The sequence below is a fragment of the Sturnus vulgaris genome, chromosome 3 (genome assembly GCF_052056855.1).
Source record: "Sturnus vulgaris isolate bStuVul1 chromosome 3, bStuVul1.hap1, whole genome shotgun sequence".
Taxonomy (NCBI): Eukaryota; Metazoa; Chordata; class Aves; order Passeriformes; family Sturnidae; genus Sturnus; species Sturnus vulgaris.
In genome coordinates, this window is record NC_142245.1 from 104,942,581 (window position 1) to 104,966,810 (window position 24,230).

Below are 24,230 nucleotides of genomic sequence, written 5' to 3' on the forward strand. Positions count from 1 at the left end.
TGCATCTGGACCATCATCCATTATGCATTCCATATGACACACATCTCAATGGGGTTTACTTTACCTGCTTTCATGAAATGAACCTTATTCTTCTTGCTCTCATATAATGAGAACATTTGCTACTGAATATTAAAATGTGTGCAACATGTGGCAGACATCTGTGGTGTGCTGCCATTGCACTTGACTTGCACAACAAAGTGAGCCATCTCACCTTCCAAAATCAACCCTGCCCCCTTCAAAATACATCTTATTTCACAAACGCAGGTGCAAGGCAACGCACCTCAGCAAACACTGAACATTTAAGAGCTTCAAAGAGGTTTTGTTCTGCTGAGTTTTGCTTAGATGTGTCATGAAACAGCACAGGAATCAGTTTTCACTTGGTCTATTCCAGGAGCTTTCAGTCAGCTGGGCTTTGGTTTTTCTTTTGTTCTGCTTTCACTCATTCTTTTTTCACCAAAATTTAAAATTGCCCCTAAAATGCAGGTGACTGTTAATGGAAGGCAGTTTCACGGATCCACACCAGAGTGGTCCATCAGCCAAATCATGGCCATGAGTGGATTCCTTAAACTCCAATGGTGAGAGTGATGTGAAATGCATGATCCTTTACAGTAAAAGGGATTTGAACAAATACATCTTAATTCAGAATTCCAATGTCTTAAGTGCATGCACAGCATGCACAGCTACAGCACTTTGTAGCTTGTGTTCTTTTAGGAATCAAAGTAAGATAAATAGAATTGAGATCCTTTCCTATGAGGAGTTCCTGAAACCTTTTCATTATCCTTACCTAATAAAGTCTACCATCTGATTCTCACTGCCTCTCCTGAGCATCATTGTCTCATCAAGTTCTGGCTTGCAGATATGGAAAGTGGAAAATCTGCCACTGCTCTTAGGATGCATCCAGAGAAGATGTATGTGCAAATGTCAAGCCTCCCGTGCCCAAATGTCAGCATGTGCTGCCTCTGTTCACATAACTTGGAGTAATCACTTGCACCTGTGCCGTATGGGTTCAAAACTCAGGGATTTCACTCTTATTTATTATCTGGCAATCTATAGACTTGAAATTATATTTTTTTTAACATCTTTGTAATTGATGAGGTAGTATAAGAGCATATTAAAATAAATTTTCTCTCTCTCTCATCTATCACCTACCTCAGTGGTATGCATTTACACTTGCTTTGTACTTGCCTGGTCACCAAAGTGAGGTGAAAAACTCAACCCATTTTGTGTGGAAGCTGAACTTTTGTCTTGTATTACTTTCCTAAGGTTTATTGCATCAGAAATTCTTCCCCTGATCAGATGTAAATGAAAAGGTATTCAAAATTTGTTCATCTTGCATTAGAATGAGAAAGATCAAAAAATAAATTCAAAACAGATAGTATTTTTGGAGTAAGTTCAAATAATTCAAAAGGAAACAAAAAAATTTCCAACACATAAAGAATTTCTTCTAACAGGTTATGGTTCATTCCCATCTGGTGTCTGCAGTTCCAGGATAGACAGTTCCAAGCTCACTGTTCCAGAATAGCTGCATCAGCCACCTGACTGTAACCCTGTGCAATCTCTGTTTGTGCAAGACGAGGTGATGCTCTGACTGTTCACAGACAGGAACAGGAGCCACTTGTGTGGGTGCCATGTGTCACGAGCTCTGTTTCAGTACCAAAGTCCAATGCACACGGACACATATGCAGTAAAATATTTATCCTTTGAAAAACAACTGAAGGAATATCTGACATTCATCATTGTATCTGGCTCTGCAAGGTTTACCACTGTGAGCTGTGTCATGAGTGTTGCAGGCATGGAACATTTGCAATGGATCATAATTACCATCATTAAATTAATGATTACAGAAGTTCAAAGCAATTTTGACTGAAAAGGCCTTATTTTTAATTCACAATTGGAGCACTTCCACCACCCTTGCAGCACAAAAACACCTTTAAATGGATATAAGTAATCCAGTAATCCTAATCAATCCCTCTCCAAGGGACATTTATGCTGTTTTAATGCAAAAATGAAAGTTTAGGCTGAGAAGAATTATGTGTGTAAAGCACTGGCTGCTTGGACCCTTGCTGTTGTTTCTTTGATGGCAGCAATTCAGGGAAAAGTACTTTGATGATTCTTCACAGCTTCAGCATATCAAATTAAATATAGAAATAGGTATATATTTCCTAGAGAGATGGTCAATGCCCCATGTCTGTCAGTGTTTAAGAGACCTTTGGACAATGCCCTTAACACTTTAACTTTTTGGTCATCCCTGTAACTGTCAGACAGTTTGACCTGATGATCATTGTAGGTCCCTTCCAACTGAAATATTCTATGCTATAGCATGTAGGAAAATAATAAATCAATGGAAGCTATGTACAGCCAGATCCAAACTTGTGATATAGTGAAGTTTTAAGATTACCCTAAAAGCATGGTAGAAATCAGAACAAATAGTGAAAAAATTACACAGAAAAATTCGTCTAAGTAAACATTGGGTATTTACTTTAAGATACTCTGAGACTTTATGATGTCTGCCACCACAGTATTGTCATGAGGAAACCATTCTCTAAAATCTCCAGCATGAAACTTCAGGCATCTCTGTGTTGTGTTTTCAGGTGAATCCCAAGTTATCTGTTCCCAAAGGTGCTGTAAACACTTGCACTCCTTGTGCTTGTCACAGTGTAAGAACAGTGCTTGGCTCTTTTTCCCCTGTCAGCCTGCACTGCCTTTTGCAGTGGCCAGGCCAGCTGTACACTCACAGCCGTAGGCTGTGCTGCCAAGTGCTTGCCTTGGTGGCTGTGAGCGGTCACATTTGGCCATAGAGCCACAGACCAGCCCTCACATCACTGTTAGATGTCTGTAGTTTGATGGGCACAGGTGGGCATAGAACACAACAGAGGTGTCCTGGCTTCCCTTGGTGTATGTACCCTGCACAGAGCACCTCTGAGTGGCACCATCCAATGATGCCTGGAATAAAACACAGGTCTTTCCCAAACAGCTAAAACTCTTTAGGCACCACCAGAGGCATGAAGGAGATGGTTCAAATTCAAACCCCAGCATGCCAGACATTAATCTGCTGTTTTAGACAAACCCTTATTCCTCCTGTTCTATTAAGATGATGAAGTATTCAAGGCAAAATCTTTTACTGGATGTCAATTTGCCATCTAAGTTCATAGAGTAGAATCACAGAATCATAGGATGGCTTGGGTTGGAAGAGACCTTAAAGATCATCCCATTCCAGCTTCCCTAACATGGACAGGGACACCTTCCACTAGAAAGCTTGCTCAAAGCCTTATCCTGGCCTTGAACACTTCCAGGGATGGGCCATCCACAGCTTCTCTTGACAACCTGTTCCACTGCCTCACCACCATTAAAGAATTTTTTCCTGTATGGAAATTTATTGATTTTTGGTAAATCCAGTGAAAAGGTCCATATAAATGCAGATATGATATCTAACAGGATACCATATGTAGACAGGGCATTTGTATAAGTTCTTGTACCACCACACAGTGGAACTGAGCAAGGCATGGCAAGGCTTTGTGGGGAAAATGATGTGGATGTTGGAAGCAGCAAAGCCATGTTTGCACATTGAACTGCACCTGAACTAATAGTGCTGGCACCTGAACTAACAGTGCCATGCGGAGGTGATCATATCCTGATGTGGGCAGAGTTAGATCAGTCGTTCTGCATTATACTTTGTAATGTATTTGTGCCACAGGCTGTCCTTCCTCAGAAAAGTCATCATAACATGGCTGGCTGCAAGCTTTAAAGAGGGGCACTTTGTCTGTTATTTGACTAAGCAAGGAAGATGCCATCTGTCTGTGCTGAGGGTATGGCTATAGGTGGTGTTGCTCATACCACACCAGGGAGGAATAGCTTCCCTGAGGACATCAGAGTCAGAGAAATAGGGAAAGTGAGATGTGAATTCAGTTGCATTAATTTTTCCCTGTCCCAGCTGATGTGTGCAGAGAGTGAATGATCCTTGGCAGCAGACCAGGATGAAGGATATTGAGATCAAAGGAGTAACCAGCACACTATTCTGTACTTCACAGGATAGTATGTATTTGGCACAGAAACACCTCTGATAAGCATTAAAAATATCTTTTTAATGGATATTTTATTCTCTTGACAGAGACTATTTAGGTTTGAAAGTGACACAAAAGTAATTTATCCTCACAAGTAAAAATGCACTCTGCAGATAGAGATATCACATTAATTTTACTTATTCATGTAACACTCCAAAAATTAATCTTGGGTTCCTCCCTCAACACTGTAGAAAGAAAAAAATTAATTGACTTGGGTACAAGGCAAGGAATTAATCTCCACCTGCTTTACTTTGAGATTCTTCTTTCAAAGTAAAAAACCTAGGTCATCTGCAAACAATCATTTGTTTCCTACAAATTGTGCTTCATAGTATATTGAAGATGTCATTTACTTATTAGCACATTTGTTCATTAATTTCTATTTCACAACACACTTCACAGTCCATGGTGTTTTTAATTTTTTCAGTCATCTGACATACATAATGCAGCCATGGTTGCACTTTATATACTCCCTTTCAACCAGAAGAATCCCAAAGCAGGTTCATAAACGATCTTCTATGAACAGGCTTTAAAACAAAGGTGTAGGACAAATATAATTATGAATCTGTTATACCTTCATATACATTTTTCCTGTCCTTTTCTGACTGGACATGGAATCCAGATCAACCATAATACTAGCCATTAAATGCTTCTTTTTCTTGCTAATCAGGAAGCTTCTTCTCCTCTTCTTCGCTCTGAACTTTCTCTTGGTTACTCCTAGTGTTCTTATCAGAATTACGAAGCATGGAAAAATTTAGCAAGACATTGCAAAAGTAGAAAATCTGACAGTGAAGGCTACAAGAGAGACCATTGTGTGCTTTCTTTGCAAGACTTCATTGCACCAAAACCAAAATAGATGCCTGTGTTTAAAAACAGAAGTCTTCTTAAAGGAAGTAAATTACAGTTCAGAGGTAACAAAGGTCGGAAATTATTGGAATTGCATATCTCCCACGGGGCAAATTTCAAAAGCTATTTAGACAGCACTGTGAATGGTCTAAGACTCATAGAGCAGAATGAGAAAACTGCAGTGTGATGTGTTTCATTGCCTTAAAGACAGATGGACCCAAAGCGTGAACTAGTAGCTTCTGCAAGCTCCAGAAAGGACATTTCTATCACATGGAGAAAAGACAATTTTGCTTTGAAGTGAGATTAACAACTTCTGTTACATTCATCTATATATAAAGCAACTGAAGTAAGTATACTCTTATTTGAGTATTATTTATGAAATAAATGTACTTATTTCTATTGCTTATTTACTTATAAGTAAATAAGGAATAGACATAAGTATACAGGCATGTTTAAAAGTGGGACTGCATCCTTGGGGAATGGATCATACAAGATATGTTCTCTCTGAAATGAACACGAATATATTTTGGAGAGATGATGTCTCTTGGACAATATTAATGACAACAAAACTTTTTCATTTATTTTTTCAAGGAAATTAAGCAGAATCATAGAACCATAGAGTATACTGAATTGAAAGGGACCCACAAGAATCATCAAAATTCAACACCTAGCCCTGCCCAGGACATCCTGAGAATCACAACATGTTCCTGAGTAGGTTGAACGAACCCTTCTTGAACTCCAGAAACAAAACAAAATTTTAGGAAACACTGCCTCTGAAATGGTTTTGGGGAGCTGAAAAAACAGCAGTTCTGATGCCAACTGCCTTCCAGCTCCTCAGGCTCCAAAACCAGATTACATTTTTTGGTGCTGCCCCTATTTCATCTACTCAGTGAGCTGCTGTGTTGCAGTATGGGAATCTTTGTAGTTTTAAAGGATGCCTTCATGAATAATCCTCTCCCAGGGAAGAATGAAGTCTTGAGACTCCCAGAAACACCTCAGTAATATTTAACAATATCTTCCTCTTTTTTCTGGGCTACCATTTAAACAAAAATCCATCCTTTTATGGGGAAAGCCAACACTTTCTTCTACGTTTAGAAATTAAAGGCTTGAAAATATTAGTCTGGGAGATTTTTGATGAACTATGCAGGCCAGTGAAGTTCAGAACTACCCAAAGCTTTCTCTACTTAACTTTCATACCGTTTCTCTGAGTCAATAAGTCATCCAGCAGCTGGTCACATACACTCCCTTTCCTTTATTAGTATCACCACCAGTAGATATACTGGATAAAGTTCTTGTCCATGAATTTTGACTGTATTCCTAATGAAACAGGGCTACTAGGAGCAGCTAGGTACAGTTATGTGATTTTCCTTGACACTGAATTCCTAAGGTGCTTCGAGGTACAGCTCTGGATGCAATGACTCACAGTGCATGAACACAGCTTGGAAACAGCACAAACCAAGAAACATTTCCAGCCTGGACAGAGCCACCTCTTCAAGGGCTTGTGGACAGGAATCACCCTCTGTCACTTAGCCTCAGGAGCAAACAGCAGCCCTGCCTTATTTTATTTAAGAATATGAATGTCATAGTGGTTAGGTGAATGATCCTACAGAAGTTTCCTCCCATAGTTCTGTTCAGATGCTGTGAACACTCTTCAGCAAACACACACTTGGGAAGTAGGATGAATTGGCAGCAAAATGACTGATGGTATTTTATGGTTTCCCACAAGTTTACATGTTGCAGCTCATAACAATTGCCCTGTGAGTCTAACACATTTTTAGGTGGCAGGTTTTCATCCTCCAATTTAGGCTACATGTATCCATCAGACATAATTTATGGGTGAATATGATTCTGTTATTAACCCATGATAGAATTTCCAGGGTCTTCATTTCATATATTTAGCTCTGATGATCTTCAGTTTAATCCATAGCTGTCACTCTAGTATATTAATCTTCAAAAGTTCATCTTACACCACTGTTAGTTTCTGAGATGAAGCCTCCTGGCTTTCTAATCTTACAAGGATCTGATTTCTCAATAATCAGGTCATGAGATTTTCATGTGAATGTTCTAAATAAAAGTATCACAAAACATACTCTAATGACACTGTTACTTATGTGAAGTTATTTGGCTATTTCAGTGACTCTTAAATTACTTCATTGTGTATGAAAGTATCCTTTGTACACCAAAAAGCCCTGAAATGCACTAAAGGCATATGTGCAGAGTAGGGTTAGATGAGATTCATCATTCGTGCATTAAATTTCATAACGTATATACAAGGCTCACTGTCTTCTGTGGTATTTCAATAAGACTCGAATCATTGCTTCTAGTCAAATTTGTTGAGCTGTTTTTCTGAGCAGGAATGGGCTTACATACATCCCCCATTGGTCTGCTGAACCAGCAATTCTAGGAGAAATTAGTATCAGCATTAAGACCCCCACCATGACATGACACTGAAATTCAGCAAAGGCTGGATAAAATTGCAGCTTGCATTCTTTAAATATTTATACAGTACATCAAAACAAATGAAACTGGAGATTCCATTTCCAGCATGAGCTGCAACATTGCTCGAATGGGGTCTCCAGTGTCATGCCACTTATTTTCATTTCTTTGATGATTTTTTTTTATGACACTTCTACTGAATTACTAATCAGGGACAAGGGACAGAGTCATACTGTTTAAAATCTTCAGTATTCCTAAGAATAAACAGATATCCAGTGAAGCAAGTTGGAGTGAGCTTTAACTCTGAATTATTTTGAGAGCATGAAAGTCACTTGCACAGATCAAATTTATCACAGCACAGAAAAGACATATTTGTATTACAATTTATATACTCAAAAAAAACCCAAAAACCCACCCATCTAAGAAAAATCTACTTCTTAAAAACAAATTCCTCATTTAATTAATCAGACCTGAAATATATAATTTCTCATGGAGGTTAATACTATCTCTGCAGGGAAAATAGGCTGTAGATTTCAATAGCAAGAATAATTTATCTATTACTTTATTTCTCTATTTTGATGCAAAATGAATGCAGTAGCAGATCAGCTGTACTATGAGTGACTTCCATGTGAGTATGACATTTCCAAATATTAGATAAAGTATTTAAATAAAGTGTAGAATGATAAAGTCTATTCCTACCACAGTGCTCTTTTACAAGCTCTTGAACGTAGTGGTTACACAGAATTTTGGAATCCAATCCAAATCAATGGTCTGCATGGATAAAGTGCTGCACACACAAAAGTTTCTGCTGCTGTTATTACTTTTAATACGGATTTTTTCATCACTTACATAACATAAATTTCTTTTACTAAAGATATAATGTAGTATCATATCCAGAGCAAGGTCTTATCCCAAATGTGAATTCGGTGTACAAAATAAAACCCTAAAAGAAGGGCATAATAACATATGAAAGACTGAATCCAAGAAAATGGGAATAGTACACTTTCTACTGAGGTTGAACAGACCAAAAATAATAGTATAATAAAACTGAAGCAAGGAAAAGCCATGCTGGGCCTTAGATAATCACATTCAAACAGAAGTGACATTTCTGGGGAAGTCATAAACTCTTCATTATTGAGGGTCTCTAAAATAGATTAGACCTACGTCTGTCAGAAATTACAGAAGTACAACCCTTAAAGGCAGGAGAAATGTGAGTAGTTTCTTGAGATCATTCCCAGCTCTGTGATTCTGTAAGCAGTTCTTGTGCTGGTGCTTGGAGGAGGAAATGGGATGCTCTGAGTTTTCATCAGAATGGTGTCTTAAAGTTTATCCAGTTGCATATCGGAGGAAATGTCATTACAATTTTTCTCATTAAAGAAACCAACAATGTTTGATCAAGATTTCTTGGGTTTTTTCTTCAGTTCCTTGAAATGTAAGAGCCAAACACTGCCACCCAGCTTTTTGAATAGTGCTGATTTCTACAGGAAAGAAACCACAGGACTAAGTAAAAAAACCTTCAGCTGGTCCAGTATATGGGTTCCAGCAGTGACCAGTAGAAAGATTCCCACAAAGGAACAGAGAGTACAGTGAACCATCATTCCTTGTTGCCTTTTTCATTGCTTCACAAGATTCCACGGACCTTTTCCAGTCTATTTAGTTTCTTTCACTGTAATGCACCATACTGCCCCATTTTGGAGACAACAGACAAGGGAGAAATGATGGCTTTACTCTTTTATTCTTTCCCTGGTAGGAATTGAGCATTTTCAGTGGCAATAAGACCATTTTTTGTAGTGAGTTAACACACTTTATTAAATGTTTGAAACCTTTGACACTGAAACCCTGCAGCCATGGATGTCATTATTCCCTGCATGGTGAGAGGAGCCTTAGATTCTGTCCAAATTCCACAGCTTATTTTCTAAATAGTAGTTTAGAAATCATGAATGCCAAGAGGATGACTATCTAGCTTATAAATCTTACCTATCTTACAAATCCCACAGATGCCATATTTTAAAGCCTGTATTAAAAAATGATTAAAATTTTATTCTCTTATGGCAGTAAAAGCAAATAATTTCTTATAACTTTGTTGATAAAGTTACAGTCCACACAACACTATCCAGAACTGTGCTGAGCCAGAAATAAAATTTCAAAATAATCTTCCAAGGGAAGTATATTTTCCCAACAAGGGTGTCCCATGTAAACGTGATCTCAGAACACCAAAATTAAAAGCTGTGAACCCCCTGGCTGAGCTCCACTCTAGAGTAATTCCCATCCATATCAATTTGTGCTATTCCAATGACTTACAAACTTGTGCAGAATTTCTTCAAGCCCATGTTCGTTCAGTCATTTAAGCCTGAGTTTCAGAGTTTCGACTTTCAGAAATCTCTCCCTGCAAATTCAGAGCTAAACCAAATCCACCAGCTGAATCTCATCTGTTTATGTATTTATTTATGTATATATATCATTTATTTATTTATTGGTCCTAGAATAGAAAGGGTATGAAAACCCTTGGCTGCTACTAGATTTTGTTAAACACCATCTGCTTGAGCCAGGTTTACGGCTTACTAAAGAATTGCTAGGGCTCATGTTCTACCCTTTTTCAGTTCATTTCACTCGTGGTCAAAGGCCAGATCTTTCTTTCTTTTCTCCATTTTCTCTCCCCAGACTCAAAGCAGCACATTACACTGAATTTGCAGTGTCTCCCTCTGCCCATGATCTGAGCATGCTCATGAAGTTTTCAGCCCCTCAGGTTCCTGAAAAAAATTCTGATTTGGCACAACTTCAAGTTCTACTTTTAAACACAAACACTATTTTCCTTGCCTTGGCAGTTGCCTTGTTTTTTCTGTCAGCTTTTTCCCCTCCCTTCCTTCTTGCTATGCCTGCCTTCCCCCAATCTCTCACTCAACTCCTCAGTGAATAAAGCTAACACTCCTAGAAATATCCATGTTTATACAGTGATTGTCTTAGCTTAGAGCAGTGCTACTGGGCAACATCGTAAATAAAACACTGTTGCAGGGCACTGTTAGACAACCCATATCTCGCTCTTTCCTAAGCTTGTATGCGTTTCTCTCATTTGGAAAATTGTTTTACTCCTTGTCAATGTTTCCAACTGTTCTAATTTTGTAGTTTTGTAATGATGCTGCTTAATGCTTTGCCTCACTATTGCACTGATTTTAGGGAAACTTTAGAATTCGAAACTGATCACTGCAATTTCCAGCAATAATAAAGTACTTCTGTATGACCTAAAAATTTCTGTGGTAAGTAGGTGCTCAGAAGAAACATCTGTATCAACATCAGGATCATCAGTGCAGACAGACCAGGCGCAGCTGAATGATACTTGAGGCAGCTCTGCTTCCAAAGTTGAGCATTCTGCAGTATGTACCCGAGCTCCCAAGGAGCTCTGAATGCTGCTCTTGCCTCTGGGTATTAATGGAGAGGAGCAAATGACTTAACTGAACTTTGCCAACCTGTTTCACAAAAGTCCTGACAGAAGGAGATTGTTTTATACCCTCCTAGTCTTTCTTAAGTGTGCATGACCATGCATGGTTAACTCTCACCTAGTGATATAGAAATACTGCTGTCCTTGTGTAAAGAATCTTTGCCTGGTAAATTCAGGCTGGGAGAAACTGCTGCTCTGACTGATGGTTTCTGTGGTAATTTTGCAATTTATCTCAACTACGTGGGGATTTTCTTCTTTGGTTAAGATAAATGAGGTCTGTGGAAAGTTCTCTGAAGGTGACAGACATTTTATGGGCAAAATAGAACTTGTAGACTATATTTGGTCTTTTAAATATTTTTCTGACATGCATACTAATTTACTAGATAAACTGCATTAAAAATAAATCTGCCTATATACATATTAATGTAACTTTTTTTAATAGAGTATTACCATGTATTAAATTACAGATATATCCTTCCTGTGTTACTTTGGTTTTCTTTTTCCTTAGGGGCTACATCTGCTATTTATGATGGTTTCTTTCATTTGCATTTTTATTTTGTGACTTTCACAGGAGCAACTTATTGCTGCATTCATTGCTATTTATGTGCAAAACAAAGCGTATTCATATTAAGTATATAATGAGAGCCCTGGAACATTAATTTACATTTTGCTGGCAATCACAGTGACTTTGGCAACAGATTTTAGATGACCTTGACATTTGCATCTAAAACACATGAGATAGCCAGTCTCAGCCTTCACCCCACTGTTGATCTTTTAAAACAGTGAACATAAGATAAAGATCTGTTGTGGTTCTCTTCTCAGCTCTCCATAACATTTCATAAATAGGTCAGTTTTAGCATGTTTATATAAATTGATTCCCCTTCTAGGAATGCTAGGCTGTGATAAACAGTCCTTTCCAATTAGGGTTTTTTGTTTGGGTTTTTGTTGGGTTTTTTGGTTGTTTGGGTTTTTTTTAATTAGCGATTACTATTACATCTAAAAATGTTTTAAATGTAAGTATCTGCTAAGTCAAGAAATTTTTTTCTGTCTGTTAGTGACAGATGAACTGTAAATACCTGCTCCTGTTCACTTTAAAATCAATATTTCAGTCTCTATGCATGTGGGCATCACTTTTCTGGCAATACACAACAAAATAAAGATCTAGTGGGCAGCACAGTGCCCACTACCATGAGCCATTTTTGCCATAAGGAAGGAATGATTGAGGCCAATGAGGCTTCTTTGGTTTATAATCCCTGACTTTAACATACATCTACAAGATCAACTGTGTTTTGTCATATTTGCATTAGAAGTCATTCTGTTGACTTACAGACTTGTACATTCCTTTAGACACCAGCCATTTTTTAATTCTCATTAATAACCTATTATACTTTATTTTGTTGTCAAGTTCATTTCTACAAACAATTTGCAGGGAAAATCATGTCAATTGGTGAATCAGTTATCCAAAAAACTTCATCAGCAATGAGTGGCACAAGATGAATCAGATGTAAGAAATGGTAAGAAATCATCACACAGGACATAGTGGACTTCTAGGTTTTCAGCCATTATTACTCATCTTGTTGATTATATCTTTCTTCAGAATACTTAACAGAAAGATGGTGACAAATCTTGTGCCTTGACTCCTACTTCATCATATCATTGAAGCTTCAGGGGAGAGACAGAGGTTCTGAGTGAGTCTAGCTCTGCTGCTCAGTTTGTGGTAGGTTAAATCTGACAGCAGATGGAATCCCTGAGACATGTCAATTTAATTTTAGGTTGTGTGTCTAATACACATGTTGCCAATTACAGTGGTGTGTGATGTCTTTCTAGGGAGGAGGTCTTTCTCTCTCCCACTGGGTGAACATGCTAAGGATAAATTTTGCAAAAGTTTTTTCTAAATCTGGGCTCAGTCATGTTTTAACAGCCCACATGAATAGAGGAATATCATTCAAAGATTATTTCTGACTCTAGAAGCAAGAGATGCCTCTCCCTCTACTCTCTTTTCCAATCTCTTAGCAGTAGTGCACTAAAACTCCCAGAAACAGAGCAGAACCTCCAGGTTTCAGATGGACTTCTGTTGATGTGCTTGTACAGTTTAGATCAAGCAAGGAACTTCAAATATCATTTGCTAGCATCCCAGGACCACACATAGGAGGAAAAAAAATCCCAAAAATGGGTTTTCAAATGAGGGCTCAGACCCAGATTGGTGCTATCTGGCTCCTCAGTGGAGAAAAATATAGAAGAGACAGGAAACTAATATTAGTGTCCAAGTCGATCTACTGTTAAATGCAGGACAGATTCTGACAGCACTTTCCCCTGGGAGGGAGGAGGAGATGACATGTCCTTAATCCAAGTTTCTAGCCCTTGGGAGCAGTGAAAGAAACTCTGCCTAGCACAGTTTGCCAGGGAAACTGTGGTAATTATCAGACTGCTAGGTAATTTGTTCATTGAGCAAATATCATACCTATTGCTGATTTTATGTTCTGTATTCTAAAAAGGTCTTGCCTGTTTTCCTCTCTATCCCATCACTTCTGGAAGCTTCCACTCCCGCTCACTGCATCAGGCTGACTCCACAACCACACCAAACCATCACAGATAGGACTGCAAATGAAACTTCCACCAGACTTCCTTTTACAGGAGGGTATAAAAATGATTGCTCTTCTTCCCAACGAATGTATTCATGATTCAACATCTATAATTCCCAATTCTAAACATTGTCCTACAGACATCACAAAAGGTTGAAATTATTGCAACCCTAAAATTGCTAGTTTTTTAACAGCATGTGAGATAAGATGTTTTTGTTGTATAAACAAAGGTTTTAAGTGTTCATTTTAACTGTGCATTCATAAGTCTTAGAGTCAAGAGACCCATCTCTGACCCACTTCACAGGCTGGCACATTTGTAGCTTCAGAAGCATTTTATCTAAAGAGCTACCAGCCATGAACAGTCTGGATGATACCCTCAAGAAAATACAGGACATTGAAGCTGGGCTTTCTAGAGCTCAAACCTACCATTCAGCCTTTGCAATAGCAAGACATAATAAACTTATATGTGCAACATATAACTCATGCTCATGCCAGCCTACACAGACATCATGTCGACAGAACACCTATAAAAAATTAAGTAGAAAAATTTGTATTTGCATATAATGTAGATGAAAATGGCAAAATATTTAAGTAAAAGTAATTTATCCTCCTTTTCAAACTTATTTTTGCAACAAAAGCCTGGGTGTGGACATTGACTCAAAAATAGATTCTGAGACATACCAACTTAACTGTAAACCCTTCAGCATGATCATGATTTTTGCTTCTGAATACATAGATATTTGTTTGACCCTGGCAAGACACTACTCTGTGTCTGGAATTAAAGAAAAAAAAAAAAAAAGACATCTGGCTTCTGATTCGCTGACATGAGAGGAACGACCAAGCGTCATCCAGACACCATATGAGTACAATAATTTAAGCTTCACCTCTGTTGCAAAGTCTAACTCTAAACACTACTCTTTCTCCTGCCAAATGACCCCTTTCTACAAGTTCCCAAGTTTCACAAGAAAAAGGGCAAGATGCAAACTGTGTTCAAGTCCAACTTGAATCTGACCCAGTTGGAATAAGAGAAGAGACTAAACTGCCACCCACACACAGTTTGCAAGCAGGAAATAAAATTCAATTGTTTTATTTATGTATATTTATTTCTTTATAAGTATCTGCATTGTCTATTACCAGAGAACGGGTGCCTGGGTGTTAGGCTAGGGAAAACACTGAAATTCATTTTGTATAGAAATATCCTTTTGCTGCTTTCTTTAATTAATATCATCAAGCCACAATTTCCATTAATTTTTCTGGCATAATGGATTCAGACACCAGATTTAAAGGAGTCATATATGAGTATTTGTGGAACCCAAAACTGTAAAAATATTAATTGGAAATATTACTCACACATCTAATCAGGAAAAAGGAATATTGCCAGGAAGCCAGTCCAGCCGGTGACAGTTTGAAAAGCAAATATTGGCTGTCCACATACAATTTACATAGCAAATATAATTTGGACTTCATAAACACTAAAATACTCTCATATAGTAAATATTTGTTCATCAATTTGATTAATTTTGTACTATGCTTTAAACAAACATTCTGAATATATTTTTATTTTCCCCACTTTTGCCAAACTTCTGTTACAGATTGCTATATCTCAGTTATGGACTTAAACACAAAGCTTCATGCTATGTGGCTTCATATACCATGCATACAGAAGCATCAGTGCTAAGTAAAAAGAGTAGCTGGTTTGATTAAAGTGTTCTGATTCATTTTCTAATTCATCCTAGATCACAAATGTTCTTGATTTTGGTATCTCTTCAAGACACACTATCTAAAACATTTACTTCTCGTGGGTGGATATGGGACTGTTGAGTTGTTACTGTGAACTGTTCCATGACAAGGAGATTAAAAGAATACAAGAAAAAGTTCTCAAATTGAAATATTATGAGGTGGTCTATACCATAAAGTGATCAGACAAACCTTTGGTACAACCAACTCAGGGTTTTAAAGCCAATGCCCATTTTGTAGCAAATTTCCTTTAGGCAGATCAATCCTCACTTCACATCAGCAGAAAAGGTGGAAGAGTTAAACCTAAGATTACCTTCCTCAATTAGCTTGTCAGCATTTTGAGGAATTAAGCCTTCCCAAGATGCAAAAATTCTTGAAACTTTCCCTGAAGTGGTTGAGAAAAACTGTAAGCTCTACCATCAAGACAAGAAGTTCCCCATAGGTCAAAAATGGTACATGGAGGCAGCCAAGGAGCCGTGCATGTGCTTATTCATACGTGCTTTTTCAGACAGGAATTACTGCCCTCAGCAATGCCAAATTCAAGAGTAGTTCATATTCTCAACAGGATTTGGTAGCTCTTTCTTCTGAGAGCAGCAACACAAAAGACTCCTAAGATGGATACATACTATTTTGGAAATTGAGAGCCAGACATAGCATGTCTTAACCACCTTCCAGTGTCCAATTTTTTTTCATTCAAAAGTACAGCTTATAAATTCAGGATGTGTTGTTTTAAAAGTCCTTTTTATGCCTATAAAACTAGGCAGAAGAAGCACTACAATATTCTAGATAGTGTTGACATATCACCATAAAGTGAATAATTTCACCCTAAATATATTTAAGCTCTATTTCTGCTTCATTTATGTGATGTATTTTTTTAATATAAATATGCCAATTTTTCTCACGTTTAAAAGCGTTTTAACATTTGAATTTTTTGTAAACTCTTCCATTTCAATCTATTATGTAAATTTTTTTACCTGTGTTCCAAGAAGTTATTCTGAATCCAGATCAAGAAAACAGCCTTTTTCAGGACTAAACTGATTCGTAGTTTTATTAAGTCAAATGTGTTTATTTGCCTTTTTTCCTTGTTTTGTATCTTGACAGCAAAAAAGCGAAAATAAGGAGGGGACACAGAATCCCCATGGAGATCTCCACCCACCGTATGAGAAATAAAATACTATTTACATGAAGCACTATTATCAGTTTTTGGTCCACCGAGATTTTGTTAACCAGTTTAACAGTTAATAAACTTTTCTTTCAAAGAGAGACAGCACATGGAGAAAACACTATCTCAGAACTTTCTTTAGATTTTACAATGTCGCACTAATGAAGTTTACTGAAGAGTACGAGCAAATACATCAGTATTGTAATGAGAGCCTGATACAAAACTTTCCACATCTCAGGCTGACCTCCCAGTCTTTTATCAGCATAACATCTAAATGTGGGAACTTACAGTACAGTTTACATGACTTCTCTTACCCTGGCTAGAAAAGGGCTATTGGATGTTTTCTGGTACTGCAGCTTGCTTTCTCCATAGCTGAGTTTTCATTACAGCAGTTGCTGCATTGACTCACAGGGCTCAGTGTCTGAATTAGGATTTGAGCCAAAGACAGAGTTGCTGTGCCACAGCTCCCCCTGCAAAGCAGCAAATGATGCTGAATGCCTGGACATTTTAACATTAGTGAATCTATGGCATTCGTTTATTAGCATAAGACTGTGCTGCTGACCTAGTTTGCTCGTTAAATTAATGGAAGTTGGAGAAACTAAAAAGAAAATCCTAGAGGGGTTTCATTTCTGTGCCTACTTGGTTGGATCAGTAATTTCTTTTATTTTCATTTCTTTTCTTCTGGCTGTACAACCAGATGAATTTGTTTTAGATTATTTTCCTATTAACTAAAATTTCCCAGAGGTTCCTGGTATTTGCATTCAGCTATTTCAGTAGCAGATATAACATTGCACTGGATACACCATCTACTGAAACAATGAAGTTGTAAGGAAATCAGACACATGTTCCCTACAGATGTTTGACCTAAAGTATATTGAAGTTGCCAAATCCACCTTTGGGTCACACTCTTCTCCATCTGGAGATCTACAGACACTGGTCCAAATGCAAGGAGTGATTTATAAACTGGGTACCCTACTGAAACTAACAACCATTAATTTTAGTTCCAAAATCAATGCTGCGAGTGCTAAACACTTGCAGTCAACAAGGACTTTAGTTGGGACTTTCTGGCACTTTATATCTCTGAATATTGGGACAACATGAGTTCGGTGCTTATATGTTAATTTTAGAAGTTTGGCTTTGGAATTGTGACTTTCAAATCCCTGTTCACACCTCCAGGCTTAGTCAAGCCTCTCTTGAGCTTTTTCTTCCATATTATCCACAGTGGCAGGAAATAGACTGAGAAATATGCCAGGGCCAGACAGACTTGTACCCATCATTTCTGCTTCTTTGTTTGGCAATGGAATCGCCCAGAAGAGGGGCTTGTTCTCTCATTCAGTCCCTTCTGATGCATCTCATGCTCTCACAGGGGTGTCAGCAGTAATGAGAGCTTTGTCCTTATGATCAGCTTTATCCATGCTCATTCTACTTTTGCAAGATTGCTATTGAAGGGAACTTGGTAATTCTCCTGCACCCCAGGAGAACAGGACAGCATGTTCCATGCACCCAGGGATAAAATGCCTATCTTATTAAAATCATGATAACTGTGTAATAGATATTTCTGCCAAACTCAGAATTTTAAAAAAAAAAATCCCTATCCAGTAAGGAATACAAGACATCAGCAATCAAGATAAAAAGTCTTAAGCTATGTTTAAGACTTAAACTCTGTGCCAGAGGAAAAGAGAAGACTTTGTGGATTACAGAGTTTCTGAGTAAAAGGCACCAAGCACTGAGTCTTTCTTGCGGACTGTTTTATACTGAGTGAAATCTTTGCAGGAACTTAGTGTTGTTTCCATAATGTGATAATTGAGCTGATACCAGTTCAGTGGAAAGGTTGTGTTCCAGAATATTAACTCCATCTGATTTCCCCTTCTATTCTCTGCAGTGGAGGGAATTACGTTTATTACCCTTCATATAGTTTATATACTTGATTGAGAACATTGGAAAGCTAAGGAATCTGAGCCATTCATTTAAACATTGAGGTGCAGGAAAAAGGGAGTTTGAGGAAAAGACTGTGTCTCTGTGAATGTTCTTCTTTCCCCATTTTGAAAATCTAGTTTTCATTTTTTGCAGCACTTTGAAATAGACTTATTAATCCACTGAGAGAAATAAACAGCTGGAAATAAATGTTTCCCAACTGCTGGAGAGACACTAACTGTTTCCTAAGCCATATCCAAGTGGTCACCAAATAAAAGCAAAAGGGAAAACCAATTCTTGGCCTGGATCTAAGTCTGTGCTAATGAAGAAATCAACAGCAGAGGGCTGGGTGAGTCATCCTTCTTTAAGGATCATCAAATATCCAGCTTCTTAATTATTTATTGGTTGCTAAGACCAGCAGCCAACACTGTGCTCAGAGTTGTTCAAAGAAGCCTTCACCACACAGTCTAAATTTGGCATACCAGCAGTATCCAGCAACTCACTGGATGTTCAGTAGACATCCAGCAATGGACTTGAGGGGTGGTGAAAGCCAGAGATGTTTGTAAAGTGTTAGAGAAGTTATTTTCCAAGTGAAGTGCATTTTAAGGAAGAATACAAAAATAAGTACACATTAGGCACCAAAAGAATTAACTGACAGTTCAAAGGGGAGTCATAGAAAGTGGCACATTCTTGACTGTCTGTGATTTCTCCTTCTGCCACAGATGGTGTTATTTCTCATGGCCCTTTCAAGAATACTTGCATAAACCCAGTTTCATACGTGCAAAGAGATAGGGTGAGAGCCTGCCAGCCTGTAGCCAATATAATTTCACTCATAATACAAAATTTCCCATCTGAAGTGAAAAAAAAAATCATTTTGGGAAAAAATAAAGAATTTTATTAAAGTTCAGATCAAACAATTCCAAAGCAAAAATAAAAGTGTGTAATTAGCTGTACTATCACCATGCTCACTTACAATGAAATGCAACGCACAAGAAAATATACATCCTTAAGCCCTCATGATAGTATGGCCAGCTAGAGTAACCCTTGAGCAGATCCCAGGGAGACCAGCTGAATGTCAGACTGGAAGAGGCACCAGCATGAGGCTGCAGGTGCTCTCTGCATGCAGCAGAGACATCCAGGAAAGAGGAAAACGTGAAGAACAGAGGTGGCTGTGCCTGAAACACTGAAGTGGCCTCAGAAGTCTGTGTAAGTTTGGGAAGAAACATGGGGAATTGTTATTCTTGAGGTTTGAGAGTTTGACTAATACGAGATGGAAGAGCCTGAAGGAGACTTTTCCTGAGCAGAGTCCCACAGCCCTGTATAGCTGTGTATTGCTGATATCCTGCTTTGTTCTCTGACATGCAGTGCAGTCCTGCCTCTGGACATGTGTCACCAGCCTCGAGGGCTTTTGGCAAGTGAGGAGGACAGCAGGGTCAGGAACACACTCACCAATATGGAGCTATTCCCAAAGGATACCATTCAGCACACAGACCCCTCCTACATCATATAACTTTGGATGAGATCTGCTTTTACCTGTTTTTATTTTTCCTTACTGGGAAGTTTCCTCCTCTCTTCTCTGAAAATGTACCTGAGACTTCTTTTTTTTAGCCTAGTACTGAACTCCTGGAAAATGAATAGATAAAAAGCAAGCCTCAAAAGAATTTCCAAGACAAACATAAACTGAAATATCTCTACATACATTTGGAAGAAAGCCATGTTGTGTCTGGACAATCCTTGAAAGGATAAAAAAGTTGTTAAATAGATTAATCATTCACTCATAAAATTAATTTGAGCAGCTCCAGTTTGAAACCAATAGGCCAGAAAGAGAAGAGGTGTGATGATGAGAAAAGGCTGGAAATTATGAGATTGTTTGAAAAAGTGAAGAAAGCAATAGGATTAAGAGATTAATTAATTCAGAGACTTGGAAAAAGAAAGATTTGTTGTGAATTTCATTCTGGAAGACACTAACTTGGGCTTGACAAAGACCAGAGAGTAGCAAAAAGAAGGCCAGATTGAAGTAGAGTCATCAGATCCATTGATGTGGCAAATAAAAATAAAGCATGTAGGCAAATTAAAATGGAGCTGAATAAGAGGCAGAATCACAGACCGAAATAGGGAGGACAAGAGGAAAAAAATATGAAAGAAGTATTAGAAATGTGAATTAGGAGGAAAAAAAAAAAGGGAAAAAAAGTTAAAAAAAATTACCTGAGAAATAAAGATTGAAGAAGGGAAAAAAATAAGAAAAACTGAGTGCCAAGTCTCTAGTACAATTTTATGTTTCCTGTTGAAAAGCTAGTAACTATTTATTTTTTTCTCTATCCTAAATGACATACAGACTAATAGGGATAGAAGACAAAGTGGTAAATTAAAACTTAGGAGAATTAAAAATAGACAAAAAAGTGAGCTGGTCTCAATAGTATGGATTTTGTGGCTGCAGCAAAACCATTACTAGGCCTAATTCACAACTTCAGTTGTAAAACTAGAATAGCTCCATTTGATTCTGTCAAGCCGAGTTGCTGTAAAAAAGATGAACAAGCCCATAAACCCAGATTTCATCATTAGATACATATAATGTAAAAATATTGAAAATTAAATGTGATTTCCATCACTCAAAGATCTAGTAAAGACAGAAGGTACATTAGAAATCAGGAAAAGAGGCATGAAATTCATCCCTTGGGAAAGAGTTAAGGTCCCTCGTATGACCAGAATATATGTTCTTCTACTCAAACTTAGCAATACAGTTCTCTAGTCGTTCAAATTTACTTGTTCCTTAGAAGATAAGAAAACAGAATGAACTGACCTTGCAAATAATTTAACTGATTAGTGCTGACAAACTCTGTGGACAAACTTTTGGTAATCACTGACACTGATCAGATTGTTGGTTTATTTTTCCAATAACCACAGAGTCAGGAACTATATTATAAACTTTTGTATATGTTTGTTGCAATGTCAGACTCCAGTAAAGCATAGGGGTAAGGTGGAGGGGAGTCAGCACCAGCATTCTGTCCTGTTCCTCACAGGTGGAGGACAGAATGACCCATTTTAGTGATCTACCTTCTTCTCAGGTGTAACTGGCAGTGGAATTACAGAGAGCAACATAGGGGGAGATGTGGAATGGAAGGGGCAGAGATGTCTGAGGATGACAGGGACCCTGGAAGAGCCAGGTCCAATTAAGGGCAGAGGGAACAGCACGACACAGCACCGTGCTGAAGCCTCTGCTTTGCTCACAGGGCTCCTGCAGAGCACTGCCCTCTGCCATGGAAACAAGTCTGCTGGGGATCAGTGGGACCTGCACTGAGCCTGTGGACTAATGCAGAGTTCCACCAAAAGCTGGGAACATTTTAGAGCAGCTAGGCTGCTGTTTCTTTGAAGTTCTGCTGGATGTTGAGCACACTTCAGCTGCCCCTTGAGTTTAAATAAGGTAAGCTTGACTGTGCAAAACAAATCAATGGCTTTGCTTGTGTCTCCCAGACTGAGAAGTGATTCTTCCTAAGGGAATGGAAGATTCCTTCACTCCTGCAGCTCTCTGAGCAGTTAAATATGCATGTGGTCAAACTTGGTCCTTGTAAAACCCAATTGACTTAATTCAAAAAACTCCTATAAAGATGACTGATGTCATTGGAGTCCCACCAGGGATGAACTTGGCCCATGCCATTCCTCCTGTGTAGTCACTGGATAGGAATGTAGAGAAGAAAAGCATACTGGGCTCTAGGACTCCATCTCTCAACAAAACTGCCAGGGCTGGAAAAGAATTACACGTGAATATAAATTTGTCGTACACACTCCATTAGATGACCCAGATCAGCCGCTGCTTTCAGTTGCCCTCGTACGAATTGGAGTTTCTCCTTTCACTACTGAGAGTTGAGCAGGAGTTTCTACATGAGTGTGCCAAGTCTCCTGGGAACAAAATCATCAGCATCACCCCCAAATTTACAGATGAAGAAACTGAAACAGGGAGCTGAAGTGATTTGCTTCAGCTTACATGTGGTGACAGAGGTAGAAAAAGTATTGAAACTACTTATGGCTCCTCGCCACTTAGGCCATGTATTCCTGTGATATATCTTTTTAATTTCCCTCTCCTTTCCCCATCTCCCTTCTCCCCTGCCCCCAACCCCATCCACATTGTCTCTAGCCACACAACTGGGAAGCTGGGATTAATCCATCCCTAGGGAAACTGGGATTAATATACAACTCATGCGGAACCTTTAAAAACCCAATGATTTGTGGTCCCCTTTTCAGAGGCACATGCAATCCACAGCTGAAAAGTAACTGTTTGCTGTTCCAGTGCACATTCTGAGAGAGTCTTTTGCTCTGTTTCATGAATGTACACTGAAGACCCCATCTGACAGGATTTCTTCATGCATCCAACAAAAAACCAGGCTTAGTAGGCTGTGCAGAATCAGGCTCTTGCGGAGTACTAACGGTTTATGGGCAGAAAAAGTATGACTGGAATGCAAAGGGGGGGAATGAGAGTGAGAGATGTGCCAACACATCTTTATGTTTTCCTTCTGTAACTGGAAATGGTTAAAAAAATAATTAAAAGGAAAAAATCTATGTTTCCCTTATAAATCTTGCAGGAAGAGGCAACTAGAGTCAGGTGCTCGGTTTTTTACTCTTGCAAACTCCCATTCAGTGATGTTTTCATGATGAAAATGCAAAATTTAAAGCAACTGTGAAAACAGAATCAGCTCTCGATTGGCAGACAGAGGCCTAAGTAAATTTTATTCACTGCATGAATGTCAGATTAAAACACATGCAAAGATAGAAAAGAAAAAGAGATGGAAGGCAATTAATCATTTAAATTGTGATCCTGATTCAAAAGGCACATTTCCCATCTAATTCCTTTCATTTATTTTGGGGTTTAGTACAATTTATCTCTTCTGACTGTCATAATTTCATCTTTACTTTGCTTTCCTTGGAATCGCTGAACTGATACTGCCTAGCAAATTTCAAAGCACTGGAGGGAAAAGGCGAACTGTTCCCCCATACAGCTGAGAGCATGACCAGATAGATAGCCTTTGTTAGCACCAGGGCAAAAGTGGCCTTCTGGGAGAAGAAAATACACTCACATTTAAGTGTTGTACAAGTGACATTAAGAGGTTATATGTGCATCGTGTGCTCGGCATGCCCACATAGTTTTAATACATCTGTATTTCTAATTATGTCAGTTCTGGAGGTTTGTTGGTTTTGGTTTGTTTTTTTTTTTCTTTTTAATTGCACATAAAAATGCAGGTCCCAAGAAATTCTTGGCAGTCAGGCACCAAGCTTCAGCTTTTCAAATGAAACGCTTCTCATGCCCAGCTGGGAGGAGTGGTTTCTCCACCTTTGCGACCCCGCAGCTCTAATGGTTCCCAGGAACCAGTTATTGATACGGTTTCTTACCTCGCCACGGGTGTTTCAGTTTCTCGGTGTTAAGAGCGACGGTGGGAAAGCCTCGGTGGAGTGACCTGAGTCCCTTCCTCCCTCCCTGCGGACCCGACTCGGATTCCTGCCTCGTAGTTATGACCCCTGAAAACCTGGTTCCAAGCGACAGTGCCCTTCACTTTCTCGCTCGGCGACAGGATCCCGCGTGCATCCTTGTTCCCTTACTTGGTGCCAGGAGCGACACAAGAGGGACGGGGAAGTCCATCGGGGATTTTCTCTCTGATTCTCCATTTAGAAGGGCACGGAGGAGGATGAACCACCCAGCCTTCAGGCTGTCCCTTAACGCCGAGTCAGTGCTCGGGGCTGCTGGTCCGCCCTCGGCGAGGCGCGGATGCCGTGCCCCTGCCCGGCAGCGGGGCACTCCAGGGCGACCGGCGTGTCCCATGGAGTGTTCCGGGGCAGAGAGCCGCGCCGGGGAAAGGCGGGCGCTCCTGCGGGGCTTGTGAAAGGCAATCCCTCCAAACCCCCACGGAGGACAGGGGACAGGCGCGGGAGACACCTTCAAATTTCCTCCGAGAAAAGCTGCCGAGCAGGCATCCCGGCCCGGCTCGGCCGACGCCGCGAAGGAAGGGATGGATGGATAGAGGGATGGATGGAGGGATGCTCCTCGCTCCAGACGGGCGGGCTCCGCGCAT

The 24,230-nt window shown here is 39.1% G+C and overlaps 1 long non-coding RNA gene across 1 annotated transcript in view; it reads right to left on the reverse strand.

Moving 5' to 3' along the window:
- The window catches only part of LOC148224518 (uncharacterized), a 38,018-nt gene extending 14,139 nt beyond the window's left edge, over window positions 1-23,879 (reverse strand). Inside the window, exon 1 of the long non-coding RNA XR_015802749.1 lies at window positions 23,554-23,879. This is a non-coding gene — a long non-coding RNA (uncharacterized LOC148224518). The remainder of the gene's footprint in view (window positions 1-23,553) is intronic.
- Between the last annotated feature and the right edge of the window lie 351 nt (window positions 23,880-24,230).